The sequence below is a fragment of the Trichosurus vulpecula genome, chromosome 3 (assembly GCF_011100635.1).
Source record: "Trichosurus vulpecula isolate mTriVul1 chromosome 3, mTriVul1.pri, whole genome shotgun sequence".
Lineage (NCBI taxonomy): Eukaryota > Metazoa > Chordata > Mammalia > Diprotodontia > Phalangeridae > Trichosurus > Trichosurus vulpecula.
Window position 1 is genome coordinate 302,791,868 of NC_050575.1, and position 9,481 is coordinate 302,801,348.

Below are 9,481 nucleotides of genomic sequence, written 5' to 3' on the forward strand. Positions count from 1 at the left end.
TGCCCAACTATATGAGAACAAAACCAAAAGCTTTAATTGAGTCAAGATGTTAAATTATCTATTTCATGTTCTGTTCATTTGAGGTTTGGTTTTCCTCTTTCTTTTTAATCAAGTTAGCTAATGGCTTATATATGTATATAAAAATATTATTATACTGTATACTATATTATAAATGATATAATTATATATTTTGTTACATAATATGACTATATATTATATTAATACATTATAATATACACTTTATTTTTTTTGGAGGCAATTGGGATTGAGTGACTTGCCCAGGATTTAAGGCTAGATTTGAATCTGGGTCCTCCTGACTCCAAGCCTAGCACTCCATCGACTGTGCCACCTAGCTGCCATGTATATGTATATGTATATGTATATGTATATGTATATGTATATGTATATGTATATGTATATGTATATGTATATGTATACACATACATATATATTTAAATAGTATTTTATTTTTCCCAATTACATGTAAACATAGTTTTCAACATTCAATATTTGTAAGATTTTGAGTTAGAAATTTTTCCCCCTCTCTCTCATCCTTCCTCCCCAAGATGGCAAGCAATCTGATATAGGGTTATACATATGCAATCATGTAAGCATATTTCCACATTAGTCATGTTGTGAAAGAAGGAGCAGAACAAAAGGGGAAAACCACAAAAAAACCAAATAACAAGTGAAAACAGTATGCTTTGATCTGTATTCAGACTCCATAGTTCTTTCTCTGAATGTGGATAGTATTTTCTGATGTGGAATTTCCTTTGGGATTGTCTTGGTTCATTGTATTGCTGAGAAGAGCTAAGTCAATTACAGTTGATCATCTCACAATGTTGCTGTTGCCATGTACAATGTTCTCCTGGTTCTGCTCACTTCACTCAGCATCAGTTCATTCAAGTCTTTCCATGTTTTTCTGAAGTCTGCCTGCTCATCATTTCTAATAGCACAATAGTTACATTACATTCATATACCACAACTTGTTCAGCCATTCCTCAAATGATGGGCATTCCCTCAATTTCCAATTTTTTGCCACCACAAAAGAGCTGTTATAAATATTTTTGTACGTGTAGGTCCTTTTCTCTTTGTTATGATCTCTTTGGGATATAGACCTAGTAGTGGTATTTCAGGGTTAAAGGGTATGCACAGTTTTATAGCCCTTTGGGCATAGTTCCAAATTGCCCTCCAGAATGGTTGGGTCAGTTCACAACTCCACCAACAATGCATTAGTGTCCCAATTTTCCCACATCTTTTCCAACATTTTCTGTCAAATTAGCCAATTTGATAGGTGTCATGTGGTACCTCAGAATTGTTTTAATTTTCATTTCTCTAATCAATAGTGATTTGGAACATTTTTTATTTGACTATAGACAGCTTTAATTTTTTCATCTGAAAACTGCTTGTTCATGTCCTTTGAGCATTTATTAATCAAGGAATGACTTGTGCTCTTATAAATTTGACTCAGTTTTCTATATACTTGAGAAATGAGGCCTTTATCAGAAACACTTCCTGTAAAAATTGTTTCCCATCTTTCTGCTTTCCTTCTAATGTTACCTGCATTGATTTGGTTTGTGCAGAACCTTTTTAATTTAACATAATCAAAATTATCCATTTTCCTCTCCATAGTTCTGACAGGTAAATTATTCTTTGTTCTCCTAATTTGTTTATAGTATCACCCTTTAAGTCTAAACCCTGTACTCATTTTGATCTTATCTTGCTATCCTATGAGAGATGTTGGTCTATGCCTAGTTTCTGCCATATTATTTTCCAGTTCTCCCAGCAGTTTTTATCAAATAGTGAGTTCTTATCCCAGAAGCTGTAGTCTTTGGGATTAACTAGATTACTATAGTTATTTACTACCGTATCTTGCATACCTAATCTATTCCACTCATACACCACTCTATTTCCCATCCAGTTCCAAATAATTTTGATGATTGCTGCTTTATAATATAGTTCTAGATCTGTTACAGCTACGCCGCCTTCCTTTGCATTTTTCCCATTGACATTCTTGACTTTTCAATATTCCAGATGAATTTTGTTATTTTTTTCTAGCTCTATAAAATGATATTTTGGTAGTTTGATTGGTATGGCACTGAATAAATAAATTAATTAAGTAGAATTGTCATTTTTATCATATTAACCCTGCCTGTCCATGAGCAATTGATATTCTTCTAGTTGCTTAGATCTGACTTTATTTGTGTGAAAGTGTTTTTGCAATTGTGTTCATATAGTTCCTGGGTTCGTCCAGACAAGTAGACTCCCAAATATTTTATACTGTCTACAGTTATTTTATACAGAATCCCTCTTTCTATCTTTTGCTGATGAGCTTTGTTGGTAATATATAGAAATGCTAATGATTTATGTGGATTTATTTTTATATTCTGCAACTTTGCTAAAGTTATTAATTATTTCAAGTAGTTTTTTAGTTGATTCTCTAGGATTGTCTAAGCATACATCATATCATCTGCAAAGAGTGATAGTTTTGGGGCAGAGCCAAGATGGCAGCTTAAAAACAAGGACTCGTTTAAGCTTTTCCCCAAATCCCTCCAAACACCTGTAAAAGTGACTCTAAACAAATTCTAGAGCTACAGAACCCATGAAATAACAGAGGGAAACAAGTCTCCAGTCTAAGACGGCCTGGATGGTCGCTAGGAAGGGTCTATTGCACCGTGCTGGGACTGGAGCACATCCCAACATGGGCTGTGCCAGGAGAGACCAGGCTGGAATAGACTGGGCAGAGCAGGCCTCAGGGCCCTGAATCACTGAGCTGTGGCAGTTACCAGACTTCTCAACCCACAAATGCCAAAGGCAACAGAGCAGGTCAGTGGGAAAACTGCCGGATCTGGGTGAGAGAAGTGAATGGTCCAGCCGCAGCCCTAGGGTAGTGGAGGTGGCTGCAGAGGCAGCAGCAGCAGCAGCAGTAGCAGCAACAGCAGCAGCAGTGGTGGTGGCTGCTCCCAGAGCCCCTGGCCCACATGGTGGGAGGAATCAAGCAACTGATCAGAGAGGAAGTGCAGAGATTGCTTTGCTGGCAGTGAGGCAAGGTTCTCTTGCTTTGCCCTGCTTGGATCTGGGTTGTGGTCCTGGTTGGTGGTTCTTGGGGGTGGAGGAGTGCTGGCATGGCAGAGCTTTGTGGTGGCTGTGGTGGTTAAAGAGCAGAAAGGAGTGCTTTCACTCACAGACCAGAGCACGGGCCAGGAAAGGAGCATCATACCACCTCAGAAAGGAAATAGCTCTGAAAACAGCAGTGAAAACCCCCTGAAGCTTGGGACAAAGCACTCTATACTCTAAAAGCAGTCATACCCTGAGAAAAAGCTCAAAAGTCAAGTAATTGGCTGGGAAAATGAGCAAACAGTGAGAAAAGACTCAGACTATGGAATCTTTCTTTGGTGACAAAGAAGATCAAAACATACAGCCAGAAGAAGTCAACAAAGTAAAAGATCCTGCATCAAAAGCCTCCAAGAAAAATTTGAATTGGTCTCAGGCCATGGAAGAGCTCAAAAAGGATTTGGAAAAGCAAGTTAGAGGAGCAGAGGAAAAATTGGGAAGAGAAATGAGAGTGATGCAAGGAAATCATGAAAAACAAGTCAACAACTTGGTAAAGGAGACCCCAAAAAATACTGAAGAAAACAACACCTTAAAAATAGACTAACCCAAATGGCAAAAGGGCTCCAAAAAGCCAATGAGGAGAAGAATACCTTGAAAGGCAGAATTAGCCAAATGGAAAAGGAGGTCCAAAAGACCACTGAAGAAAATGCTACCTTAAAAATTAGAATTGGGCAAGTGGAAGCTAGTGACTTTATGAGAAATCAAGAAATTATAAAACAGAACCAAAAGAATGAAAAGATGGTAGACAATGAGGAATATCTCACTGGAAAAACCCCTGACCTGGAGAATAGATCCTGGAGAGATAATTTAAAAATTATTAGTCTATCTAAAAGCCATGATAAAAAAAGCCTAGACATCATCTTTCAAAAAACTATCAAGGAAAACTACCCTGATATTCTAGAACCTGAGGGTAAAATAGGAATTGAAAGAATCCACTGATAGCCTCTTGAAAAAAGATCCCAAAAAGAAAACTCCTAGGAATATTGTAGCCAAATTCCAGAGCTCCCAGGTTAAGGAGAAAATATTGTAAGCAGCCATAAAGAAACAATTTGAGTGTTGTGGAAATACAATCAGGATAATACAAGATCTAGCAGCTTCTACATTAAGGGATTGAAGGACTTGGAATATGATATTCCAGAGGTCAAAGGAGTTAGGATTAAAACCAAGAATCACCTACCCAGCAAAACTGAGTATAATACTCCAGGGAAAAATATGGATTTTCAATAAAATAGAGGACTTTAAAGCATTCTTGATGAAAAGACCAGAGGTGAATAGAAAATTTGACTTTCAAATACAAGAATCAAGAGAAGCATGAAAAGGTAAACAGGAAAGAGGAATCATAAGGGACTTACTAAATTTGAACTGTTTTGCCTACATTCCTACATAGAAAGATGATATTTGTAACTCATGAGACCTTTCTCAGCATTAGAGTAGTTGAAGGGAATATATATATATATATATATATATATATATATATATATATATATACATATATATATTTATATACATACGAATATATTGGGAGAAGGAGAAAGGGAGAGAGAGAATGGGGTAAATTATCTCACATAAAGGGGGCAAGAAAAAACTGTTGTAATGGAAGGGAAGAGGAGGTAGGTGAAAGGGAATGAGTGACTCTTGCTCTCATCAGATTTGGCTTAAGGAGGGGATATCATACACACTCAATTGGGTATTTTACCCTATAGGAAAGTAGGGGGGAAGGGGATAAGAGGGAGTGATGACAGAAAGGAGGGCAGATTGGGGGAGGAGGTAGTCAGAAGCAAACACTTTTGAAAAGGGACAGGGTCAAGGCAGAAAAGTGAATAAAGGAGGACAGGATAGGATGGAGGGAAATATAGTTAGTCTTTCTCAACATGACTATCATGGAAGTGTTTTGAATAACGATACTTGTGTGGCCTATGTTGAATTGCTTGCCTTCTTAAGGAGGGTGGGTTGGGAGGGAAGAAGGGAGAGAATTTGGAACTCAAAGTTCTAAAAACAAATCTTTAAAAAAGCAGCTGCTTTTACATGCAACTGGGAAATAAGATATACAGGCAATGGGGTATAGAAATCTATCTTGCCATACAAGAAAGTAAGGGGAAAGGGGATAAAGGGTGGGGGAGTGGGGTGATGGAAGGGAAGGCAGATTGGGGAATGGGGCAATCAGAATTTATGCCATCTTAGGGTGGGAGGGAGGATAGAAATGGGGAGAAAATTTGTAACTCAAAATCTTGTGGAAATGAATGTCAAAAACTAAAAATATTTTTAAAAAAAGAACAAAAAACCCACTGGTAGTTTTATATGACAAACTGATCTGGAGGGGGTTTTTATGATTATAAATAAAAAGTGTGGTCTCCTTAAGAATCGGTTCTGATGCCATCTTGCAGGGGAGGGAGGAGGAGAGGGAGAGGAAGAAAATTTGAAACTCAAAAACTTGTGAAACTGAATGTTGTAAACTAAAAATTAAAAATTAAAAAAGAGTGATAGTTTTGTTTCCTCATTGCCTATCCAATTTCTTTTCCCTCTCTTATTGCTAATAGTTCTAGTACAATATTGAATAACAGTGGTATTAATAGGCATCCTTGTTTCATACCTGATCTTATTGGGATGGCTTCTAGCTTATCCCTATTCCAGATAATGATTGCTGATGGTTTTAGATAGATATTACTTATCATTTTAAGGAAAGCTCAGTTTATTCCTATGTTCTCTAGTGTTTTTTTTAAATAGGAATGGGTGCTGTATTTTGTCAAAAGCTTGTTCTGCTTCTGAGAAAATCATATGATTTCTGTTGGTTTTGTTATTGATATGGTCAATTATGCTAATAGTTTTCGTAATATTGAATCAGCCCTGCATTCCTGGTATAAATCCCACCTGGTCACAGTGTAATATCCTGTTGATAAATTGATGTAATCTTTTTGCTAGTATTTTATCTATATTTTTTGCATCAATATTCACTAGTGGAATTGGCCTATAATTTTCTTTCCCTGCTTTAGCTTTTCCTGGATTAGGTATCACTATCATATTTGTGTCATAAAGGGAATTTGGTAGGCCTTCTTCACTTATTTTTCCAAGTAGTTTACATAGTATTGGAATTGATTGTTCTTTAAATTTTTGGTAGGATTTGCTTGTAAATCCATCTGGCCCTGGAGATTTTTTCTTAGGGAGTTCATTAATGGCTTGTTCAATTTCTTTTTCTAAAACGGGGCTATTTAAATATTTTATTTCCTCTTCTGTTAATCTGGGCAATTTATATTTTTTTGCAAATATTCATCCATTGCACTTAGATTGCCAGATATTTTTGGCATTCAGTTGGGCAAAATAGCTCCTAATTTGCTTAAATTTCCTCTTCATTGGTGGTGAATTTACCCTTTTCATTTTTGGTAGAGGTAACTTGGTTTTCTTATTTCTTTTTTTAATCAAATTAAAGAAAGGTTTATCTATTTTATTGTTTTCTATAAAATCAGCTCTTAGTTTTATTTATTATTCCAAATTTCTTTATTTCAATTTTATTAATCTCTCCCTTGATTTTTGGAATTTCTAATTTGGTGTTTAATTGTGGATTTTTAAGTTGTTCTTTTTTTTTTTTACCTTTTTTAGTTGCATGCCCAATTCATTGGTCTTCTCTTTCTCTATTTTATTCATGTAAGCATTTAAAGATATAAAATTTCCCCTAAGAACTGCTTGGGCTCCATCCCATAAATTTTGTTATGTTTTCTCATTATCATTATTCTCTTTGATGAAATTATTGGTTGTTTCTATGATTTGTTGTTTGACCCACTTATTCTTGAGGATTAGGTTATTTAGTTTCCAATTTTGAAGATCAAATTTTCTATTCAGCCCTGGTTTTTTCAAGGAAAGTTTGAAAATCCTCTATTTCATTGAGTGTCTATCTTTTCCCATGAAAGATTATGCTCAATTTTGCTGGGTGGTAGTTGATTATTAGTTGTAATCCTAGCTCCTTTGCCTTTCAGAATATCATATTCCAAGCCCTCTCATCCTTTAATGTAGAAGCTGCTAAGTCCTGTGTAATCCTGACTGTGATTTCTTCATATTTGAATTGTTTCTTTCTGACTGCTTGTAGTATTTTCTCCTTGACTTGATAGTTCTGGAATTTAGCTACAATATTCCTTGGAGTTTTCATTTTGGGATCTCTTTCAGGAAGTGAATTCTTTCAATGACTATTTTACCCTTTGGTTCTAGGATATCAGGGCAGTTTTTCTTGATAATTTCTTGAAAGATGCTATCCAGGTTCTTTTTTTGATCATAGCTTTCAGATATTCCAATAATTATCTTTCCTGGATCTATTTTCCAGGTCAGTTGTTTCTCCAGTGAGGTATTTTACATTTTCTTCTATTTTTTCCTTCTTTTGGTTTTGTTTGACTGATTCTTAGTGTCTCATAGAGTCATTAGCTTCCACTTGCCCAATTCTAATTTTTAAGAAATTAGCTTTTGTACCTTCTTTTCTATTGGGCCAATTCTACTTTTAAAGGAATTGTTTTCTTTAGACAATTTGTGTGCTTCCTTTCCAAGAAGTTGACTCTTTTTTCCATAATTCTTTTGTAGAACTCTCATTTCTTTTCCTAATTTTTCTTTGACTTCTCTTACTTGATTTTTAAAATCCTTTCTGAGCTCTTCCAAGAGTACTTTTTGGGCTTGAGACCAATTTATATTTCTTTTTGAGGTTTTTCATGTAGGCATTTTGGCATTGTTGTCCTGTTCTTAGTTTCTGTTTTGATCTTGCCTGTTGCCATAATAGCTTTCTATGGTTAGGGCTCTTTACTGTTTTTTGCTCATTTTGGAAAGTTGAGCTCTGCTCCTGGGGTACAGTTTTTTGCATTGGGGGCCAGGGGTCTGGTCACTGGCTTTCTGTGGATGGGCCTCTGGGGCTGGCAGCTTGCCCACTTAGCTAGGGTGGCCCAGCCCAGTTATACCTGTTGTGCCCTGGGTTCTGGGGCTGGCAGTTTGCCTGCTCTGCTGGGCTGGAGGCCTCACAGTTGGACTGCTGTGCCACTGGACTGCTGGGCTAGGACTATGGGGTCTTAGTTGCTGATCTGTGCTGTGGCAAAGAGTCTCCCCACTAGCTTGTTCCAGCACCACCTGCACTAGGCTCTGCTTCCCTTTTACCCAAGTGAGAGAGAGCTTTCCTGACATCCTTCTAAGTTATCTTGGACGGGAAAATTGTTTCACTCTGTCTTTTTGTGGGTTCTGTCACTCCAGAATTCTTTTAGAGGCCTGATTTAACATTCTTTCTGTGGGAAACTGGGGAAAGTCCAGGCAACTTCCTGGCTTCTCTCTACCATCTTGGCCCCACCTTCTCCCTGGTATATATGTGTATATATATATCTATATATCTATATATATATATCTATATCTATATCTATATATATATATGTATACATGTGTACACACACACACACACGAACAAAAAACAAAACCAAACCAATCAGCTCCTAGTTTTATTTACCAATTTAATGGTTATTCTTTGTTTTCAATTTGTTAAAGCAGTTGTTGCTCTCTTGAGTTGGGAAAATCCATTATTGAACTGTCTCCTTTTAAGCCAAATGGGTGAGTATATGTAACTTCCATATACTTCTGCCCTAAGGCAGCTGCTATCAATCAACTCCTGAAAAGAAGTGACTTTATATGCACATACTCCCAGAATATTGGTCCTATTTATTGCATTCTAGTCTTTCCTCTCTGAAAAGGGAAAAGGAAAAAAAGGGAAAAAGAGCCACAAACAGTCTGTAGTTCTTTTATAGTCTGACACAGAGGGGCAGTTCCTTCATCAAGAGTCTATCTTCTTCATCACATATGTTGACCATGAAAACCAATAACTAGTTGCCTCGGTCCTCTAAACAAGGCATCAGTGGAACTGTTCACATCATCCATGGGAAGGTGCCCATCAGGCGCCTTAAACAAAGGTTCATGTTCTATAAATTCATCAAATTGGTCAGGGAGCTTCCCAGCTCTACTCTCCCACCTAGCACCTAAACTATAGAACACAATGTGATATTATAACTATATGTAAATTCCTGGAAGGCAGGGCTTCTCTTCTTCTTCTTCTTCTTCTCCTCCTCCTCCTCCTCCTCCTCCTCCTCCTTCTTCTCCTCCTCCTTCTTCTTCTCTTTTCCTCCTCCTCCTCCTCTTCCTCCTTCTCCTCTTCCTTGTCTCCAATGGCTCCCTAGTACCTACAAGATCGAATACAATATCCTTTGTTTGGCATTTAGAGCCCCTCAAAACCTGGCACTTTCCTACCTTTCCAGTGTTCTACACTTTACCCTGTCTCACTTACCCTCTACTCTCTCACATTCTAGCTACTCTGGCCTATTTGCTTGTCCCTGCTGCCCCCATGCTTGGAATGCTTTCACTC